Here is an 8,528-nt window from a genome sequence, read left to right as displayed (position 1 = left end):
CGACTACAAACTGATTCACACAATATTGATACTTATATTAAATTAGGAGAGTAGGATCAATAATATACAACCAACAAGTAAAAAAAAAACTCTATTGGTATCTTAACTCTCTAAAACCCTAATAATCATTTGATTTTAACATGGTCTATCTAAATAATCAGAAAGAGATGCATGGGTTTAAGTACTAGATGCAAAAACAAAAATGATGAATGCAGAGTTTATGGTTAAAGTATGTGTTGATATAATGATTTTTGTTTTTGAAAAAAGGATGTAAAAAATAATGTTCGTATGTTGGAAGATAGTTTTTACGGTAAAAGTAGGTTGAAAAAATAAAGTTTTCTGGTAATATAAAAGTAAAAAAATTCTCTATATCTGTTCGTTGAAAAAACGAGACGGAGAGCAATTAAGGTAAAAGTTTTAAAATTATATGTTTAGGTACGTTGAAAAGAGTTTCCGTTCTTCTTAAATTAAACTAAAATCCAAAGTTCCATTACTCATAGTGATTGATATCGACTACAAACTGATTCACACAATATTGATACTTATATTAAATTAGGAGAGTAGGATCAATAATATACAACCAACAAGTAAAAAAAAAACTCTATTGGTATCTTAACTCTCTAAAACCCTAATAATCATTTGATTTTAACATGGTCTATCTAAATAATCAGAAAGAGATGCATGGGTTTAAGTACTAGATGCAAAAACAAAAATGATGAATGCAGAGTTTATGGTTAAAGTATGTGTTGATATAATGATTTTTGTTTTTGAAAAAAGGATGTAAAAAATAATGTTCGTATGTTGGAAGATAGTTTTTACGGTAAAAGTAGGTTGAAAAAATAAAGTTTTCTGGTAATATAAAAGTAAAAAAATTCTCTATATCTGTTCGTTGAAAAAACGAGACGGAGAGCAATTAAGGTAAAAGTTCTAAATTTATGTATTTAGGTACGTTGAAAAAGAGTTTTCTTCTTCTTAAATTAAACTAAAATCCAAAGTTCCATTACTGATCATAGTGATTGATATCCGACTACAAACTGATTCACACAATATTGATCCTTATATTAAATTAGGAGAGTAGGATCAATAATATACAACCAACAAGTCAAAAAAATCTATTGGTATCATAACTCTCTAAAACTAGTAATCATTTGATTTTAACATGGTCTAAATCTGAGAGTTTTATGCTAATCTTACACGCAATTAAGATTCTGGAAGATAAAATGCTATGCGATATCATCAAGATTAGTAACATGGTTCCTAATAAGGTACAAAGTCAATCTTAGTATCAGTGATTGTTACAAGAGCCTAGCATATCTAAGATGGATTATCATGCCTCGCTGTTGTGCTTACATTTTGGTGTAACTAAAGACAATCAATATCACCCTTTAAATCTGGCGTTGATGACTTCCTATTAGATTTCATCTGCATGCGGTGTATAAATTTGATTTCAATATGAACCTGGCATGCGTTGTAAACGGGTCTTAATATATACTTTATATATATCTTCAGGCAAGATTTGTTAAAAGAAGGCAGCCGCTTGTCGGTCCTAATTCTTCTACCTTGAAGATGTTTAATCTGAAGTCCTATATGATTAATGGAGATGAATAGAGATAGTCTTAGACTCTTAGTGATGTTAGTACTGTAATGATAATTAAGAGGTTGTTGTGAAACTATTTCAGGCGCTAGAGATATTAACCAACTGTTACATTCTAGTTCAGGTAATTGAGCCTCTAGGGTTGATAATCTGATCCTTACTTTACCTATTCTTGAATCAACTTTTGCTCCATTGTTTGACTTCTCACTCCCACCAAGATGACAGTTATCAAACACTCCAAGTGTAATGACAGTAATCATACACTTCCCACATGTACTGCTCATTCCATTTAGGGCTAAAGCTCTCAGTGATGATTCTAGTCCTGACCCACTTTAATTTGTCCACATACTTAGCAACACAGTAAGGATCTGTTGTCGCTTTACCGTCTTTAGTCTTCATCGGTGAAAGCCCTTGAGCACTCATGCTACCTACTTCAAGGATACCTATAGGGTTCTTCCATAGTTGCCTTGCCGTGGGTCTCACGTCACTGATGTAAAGAGTTGATTCGTCCATTATATGGTACCATCCTTCAAGAAAAACTCGCAGGTGAATGCGGCTAGAGAACTTGAGCCTCGTGTCTCTTGTCTCCTTCCAGTGCCCCAAACCCAAAATTTTGGAGATTTTACCATTTGGAATGAACAGCTCTGTGGTCTAATATTTTCTCAGACACATTCAACGGTGAGATCAGCCTCCCCATGACTTCATCTTTAGCTGATGAAACCTTGTTTTCGACCGTCAAGAAGAACTGTTCTTCAAATGGCTCAGCAGCTACAAAGACTAGATAGGATTCATTGTCTTGTTAGCTAGGGCATAATTTGGTTTTCAGAATCTGTTTCCCAACTTGAACCTTAACAAAAGCTTGAGGCGGTTGGCTCCTATCACTAGGCTCAACATCTTGTGCTTCAATCACATTAACCCGAAGATAGATACCACAGTTTTGGAGATACATAGACCTTAGACCTAACGCTTTGAACACCTTCTCCCTGAACAGAGTAAGCATCAGGAAACGCTTTGTCAGCTTGCGTCCCAAGCCAAACTGCCTCTCTTCTTGGTTTAGCCACGGTGAGCTTCTAGTCTATATTGTACCATTGATGTGCAAGTGGACTGACTGACAGGAGGAACTCTAGTAGGAATCTCATGCATATCAAACACGATCTTCCCTATGTAACCATCTCTTTATCTCGCACAAACACTTCAACTGCTACTCGTTCGATGATGATCCATCCACTTCCTCCACGTTGTCCTCCGTGTGGCCATTCCTCTCCAACCAGCGTGCACTCCCTGGTTGTAAAGCCTCTTCAAATCCTCATTTCCGCCCGAGTCACCACCATACACTTCACGACCCATCCAGTCAGTATCCAACAAAAGAAAAGGGAACCACGCGATCCAGTTTAGCGCCGTGACTATTATTAACATCCACATGGGACGTTCCATCATCAGGATTGGGATCTTTCAGGACTGTTTAATTATTAAGTTATAATCATATAAAAACCTGCTTGCAATAATTCAAAAAAAAAAAAAAAAAAAACCTGCTTGCAATGATGTGTTAATTAACTATGTTTTAGTGAACCCTATATTTTGTGGTGGGGTGAGTTTAGGGTTAATTGTCTTCGATCCTCTTTTCTCAGTTTGCGTGTTTGTGTCATTGTGTGTGTGTGTGTGTGTGTGTGATAGCGAGAGAGAGTGTTCGATATATGAATACTTGTACATAATTCTCGTTTTTTTTTAAGTCAGTGTGGAAATTTCTTAAAATAAACAATATTGGACTACTAGCCAATATAAGACTTGACCATTCTATTTGAATGCATGTGTTGATTCGGGATGGTCGTTATTCCCTTTCACTAATGCAAATTATTTAAAAATTTCTTCTCATTAAGCATAAACTATTCCTGACCAATCGTTGTTTGCTTACATTCTTTTCAACTATCAGTACAATTAATTATATGATGGTGTTTTGTATATATCTGGCGATATATATTAAGATAATCAACAGCTAAATTATTTTGCATTCGACTCCATGTATTAATCAATATTTTGACTTCTACTCATTGCATTCCTTTTGCGACCCAATACAAAAGAATCACTTCTTCTATCGTTCAAGCACTAAGAGTAATAGTGTAATATACAAGTAGGTAGCTAGTTTAATTAGAATATACAAATGTGTAAGCAAAACTTTCATGAATGGTTTAAAATTAATACCAATCCCTTATTTTTAATCACAATATTACGTATCATTTATTTTTGTTGTTGGATGAAAAACTATAAACTTTAATGATTAACTTGTAAGTAGAATATGTCGCTATCCACTAATTTTATTGAGTAGACATATATACTACTAGGTTGAAAGAAGAATCTATTGGAATGACGTCTGAATAATCCGGATTAACGTTATTAAGGAATGTGACACATGTTACACATCCGTGGCTCCATGAACTAAAACTTGTAATCTTTTGGAAGTTTAACAGCGTAGTGGTATCCCTAGAAGGCTAGAACTAAAATTTGTTCATATATACCACAACATAATAACATGTAGCCTAATGGTTTATGGCAATGTTGTTTTTGTGTCACAGTATTTTGAATTGCTGGACAAAAAAAATAGTGTGATATTTTAGTAGATCTGGAAGTTAAGTTAGGTATCTAATCATTTTCTCTTAGCTAGCATTCATATTCACACAGAGAACCAAAAAACAATGAGACAAAAATAAGTCGAACACCAAGAAAACTTTCGCTGATGCCTTTCGTAATCACCTTCGTCTCTTTCACTCTGTTCTTTGCCTTGAGTCCTTCTCCGAACTCATCTTCTCCCTGGTTCTCCAACATCTTCTCTTCCTCCTTCTCCACCACCACCACCGCTTCTTCATCAGAAACAGCTTCCGGATCTCACTTCTCTTCGATCTTCTCCCAATGTCACTTTAACGATACCAGCCAGTAGACGTCTAATATCGCCGTCCCTGTCTCTGTAAACTCCACTTCGGCTCCTGCCCAAAACAGTACTTTGCCGGAAAATCGAACTCGGGGTTGATAAAAACGCGGCCTCCGGAAATTACATATTAATTTTTTTTTTTAATAAAGGAATTGAAGTCAATGATTGCTGTTTGTTAAATGATCTAAATAGAGCATGGTGTGAGGTCGAGAACATTGTTCTTCTTGTTGTAGTTGAAATGAACTAAAGTTTTTTAGTTTTAGGAGAATTGTAAATGTAAACGCAAGAAGAATTTGCATTTGGACCATTAATGTATTGATTAATTTATTTACATATATAAAAAGAAACACACACATAGTATTAGATAATGTAAAATAGAGAGTTATTTCGAGCCGGCCACCGATCACCATACCAAGCGAGGTCCACTCAATTCAACGAACTGAGTGATGATACCCAAGCCCATTCGAACATTTAAGAAAGCACCGGAAGCACTATCACGAAACTGGACGAATGGTATACCCTCGAGACGGCCCCTCCCCGTTGCCAAAATCAGGTGAGTAAATGCATGAAAACGAAAAAGTTCATCCATCGGTGGAGAGTAAATTACCTGAAAAATAAGAGTAGAAAATGTAAATTAAAATTGAAAAATAAAATTATAAGTTAAGAAGCTTTTGAGTTTTGACTAACGTGATCAGGTGCGTATCTATATACGTCCAAGGATGGGTAACATGGGATTACAGTCGCGACCGGAGAGTAATTCAGTGCGGCGAAAAAAGCTGTCTCGAACTCGTTATTACTTTGATATTCATGGAGACTATGAATCTTCATTTCCGATACCACAAACCGAGGAAATCTCTATATAAAAAAAAACAGACAAAGGTAAAACAAGATTACACCAGTAGATAAAAGGGAAAACAATATCAAAAAAAGGAAAATCATCGTTACGGGAGCCGACGGTAAAGGGAGCCCACTACTACGGTAACACCAATTGTAAAAATCTTCCTCCAAAATCAACCCATAATCGGTCAGGAAGGGCACTGCGGTGCTGAGCCCTTCGATAGCCATGGACCATGTTAGCACACCCATTCTTCTCATACTGCAGATGAAGTGCCACACACTCAGAGACTCTGTTCTACCGAGTAATTGGGCAATACGGAAAGTGGCATTCATCTGCCGGGTGAGTCCGAAACTCCAGCAAGTGTTGGCATACTGGATCAAGTGGATATCGTCTACCAGGCCGGAAATGTGACCCTCCCAATTTACCATGATATCCATTTTTTTGTTTTGTTTGGGAGTTGGTTTACCAAGAGGATCGATTTTGTTGTAATTGTTAGTAGAAGAAGTGAAACTACGAGCGAGCTATTTGTACTGCTTATAAAGTAAATTAGGTTCATGCACCTAATAGTTTCTTCTGAGGAAAGCTCACCTAATAGTTTCTTCGATCTACAATTCACAAAAAAGAAAGACTTCCAAGATTGGGGAGAAAACGCGTAACTTTGTTATATTAGTTATAAACAGGAATTGCCATTGCAGTAACAGTGATGAACGTTTGGTATATTTTGATTTTTTAGAACAATGTTATTTCCAAATGTCATTTTCATTAGATAATTAAATATTTGGTTAATTAATTATTAGAAGTTACTCAAAAAAAGGAAATATACAGGTTTATCATATAAGGCATGATCATAATTTTGATAAGTGTGGGAACTGGGGGGCTGTTGTTCTATTCACACTCGAGTTACAGAAGACAGAAGTTATATTTCGAATAATGATTTTACTGAGTGAAATAAATAGTGATCGGACATTTATCTTCCATGAAATTGACTTGCGTTATTTATTTCTTTTGAAGTTTACTCAACTCCGTAAAAGTAAAAGGTCGTACACATATAATGTGGAGTTTTTTTTTTATATAAGAAAACAAAAAAAAATGAATTTTAGGATATAATAACTCCTTCAACATGTTATGAGTAGCCTCGGGTATGTATTTATGTTTGTACCACTGTGTCAAATGGAAGTCCTTTAAAATATGGGATTACTACATATGATAAATATATTGAATGTCAATCAAGCTGTAGTTGACAAACAAAAGATCAAGTTGTGATTCTCATGCATTGTTAGAGACTGATGACTCTAATAATATCACATGCGTTCTTCTTTTTTATTGATTTGTGAAATTTATTGAAGAGATGTACTTAAGTAAATTTATTGATTCCCACCGAAAAAAGAAAAGAAACCTAATTGTTCAAAATTCATCAGCAACATAACCACGACTGTTAAAACATGTATCTAATAGTAATATAAGTTTTTTTCTTGTTTCATTTTTATTCGATAAGTATTTGGTTTACACTGTTATTGTTGGTTAATTAATTATTAGAAGTTACTGAAAAAGGAATTATATAGGTTTATCATATAAGGCATGAATTCACCGTCACCGGTTTCCTCTCTAATTTTGAGAATTGGATCAGGTGTTTGGTTCAAGTTTCGGTTCCATTGCCGGTTCATTCAAAAATGTCATTGTTCATGTAGAAAAAGAAAAGACGAATAAGACTAAGATCACTAAAAGTAAATAACTTACATATCTTGCTTGAGAGAAAAAATATGTTGAAGAAAATGAGAGTGAGGATTTGTGGTTGAAGTGTGGGTTGATATAAAATGAACTTTTTTGAAGAAAAAAAGAAGTAAAAAAGCTGAAGAGTGAAAAGTTTTAAAAGGTAAAATAAATGTAAAAGGTGAATTATCTATTTACGTATGTTGAAAGTTTGTTTTTGCGGTAAAATTTTTCATAAAAAAGCTAAATTATCTATTTGCGTACGTTGAATAAATGAGATTAACGGAGAGCAAATAAGTTAAGAGTGCGTATACAAGTTAAAGAATTATCTATTTCGGACGTTGAAAACAAAAGTTTCTTCTTCTACAAGTAAACTAAAATCATTACTCAATAGTGATAAAAATCTGACTCGTGACTACTAACTGATTCACAATAGTGATCCTTTATATTAAATTAGAGAGTAGGAGCAATAATATACAACTAGCTAGATGGATACTAACTGATTACATGTATTGTATCAAAACACTATTGGTATCTTAGCGCTCCAATAATCATTTGATTTTAACATGAACTATCTAAATAATCAGAAAGAGATACATGGGTTTAAGTACTAGATGCAAGAACAAAAATGATGAATGCAGAGTTTGTGGTTAAAGTATGGGTTGATATAATGATTTTTGTTTTTGAAAAAAAAGGATGTAAAAAATAATGTGCGTATGTTGGAAGATAGTTTTTGCAGTAAAAATAGGTTGAAGAAATAAAATTTTCTAGTAATATAAAAGAAAAAAAAATCTATATCTGTTCGTTGAAAAAATGAGAGGGAAAGCAATTAAAGTAAAAAAATTTAATTTATGTATTTAGGTACGTTGAAAAAGAGTTTTCTTCTTCTTAAATTAAACTTTTTTTTTTTTGAAACACACTTAAATTAAACTAAAATCCAAAGTTCCATTACTCATAGTGACTGATATCCGACTACAAACTGATTCACACAATATTAATCCTTATATTAAATTAGGAGAGTAGGATCAATAATATACAACCAACAAGTAAAAAAAAAAAAATCTATTGGTATCTTAACTCTCTATATATAACTCTAATAAACATTTGATTTTAACATGGTCTAAATCTGATATGTAGAGTTTTATGCTAATTTTACAGAAAATTAAGATTCTGGAAGATAAAATGCTATGCGATATCATCAAGATTAGTAACATGGTTCCTAATAAGGTACAAAGTCAATCTTAGTATCAGTGATTGTTAGAAGAGCCTAAGTAGCATATCTAAGATGGATTATTATGACTCGCTGTTGTGGTTACATTTTGGTGTAACTAAAGACAATCAATATCACCTTTTAAATCTGGCGTTGATGACTTCCAATTAGATTTCATCTGCATGCGGTGTATAAATTTGATTTAGTTTGATTTCAATATGAACCTGGCATGCGTTGTAAACGGGTCTTAATA

The 8,528-nt window shown here is 33.8% G+C and overlaps 1 pseudogene; it reads right to left on the bottom strand.

The window, feature by feature from the left end:
- Nucleotides 1–3,028, bottom strand: part of LOC106329618 — a 9,051-nt pseudogene extending 6,023 nt beyond the window's left edge.
- Between the last annotated feature and the right edge of the window lie 5,500 nt (nucleotides 3,029–8,528).

Source organism: Brassica oleracea, chromosome C3, assembly GCF_000695525.1.
Source record: "Brassica oleracea var. oleracea cultivar TO1000 chromosome C3, BOL, whole genome shotgun sequence".
Classification (NCBI taxonomy): Eukaryota; Viridiplantae; Streptophyta; class Magnoliopsida; order Brassicales; family Brassicaceae; genus Brassica; species Brassica oleracea.
The sequence above is the reverse complement of the archived record's forward strand: the minus strand, read 5'-3'. Positions and strand labels throughout refer to the sequence as shown.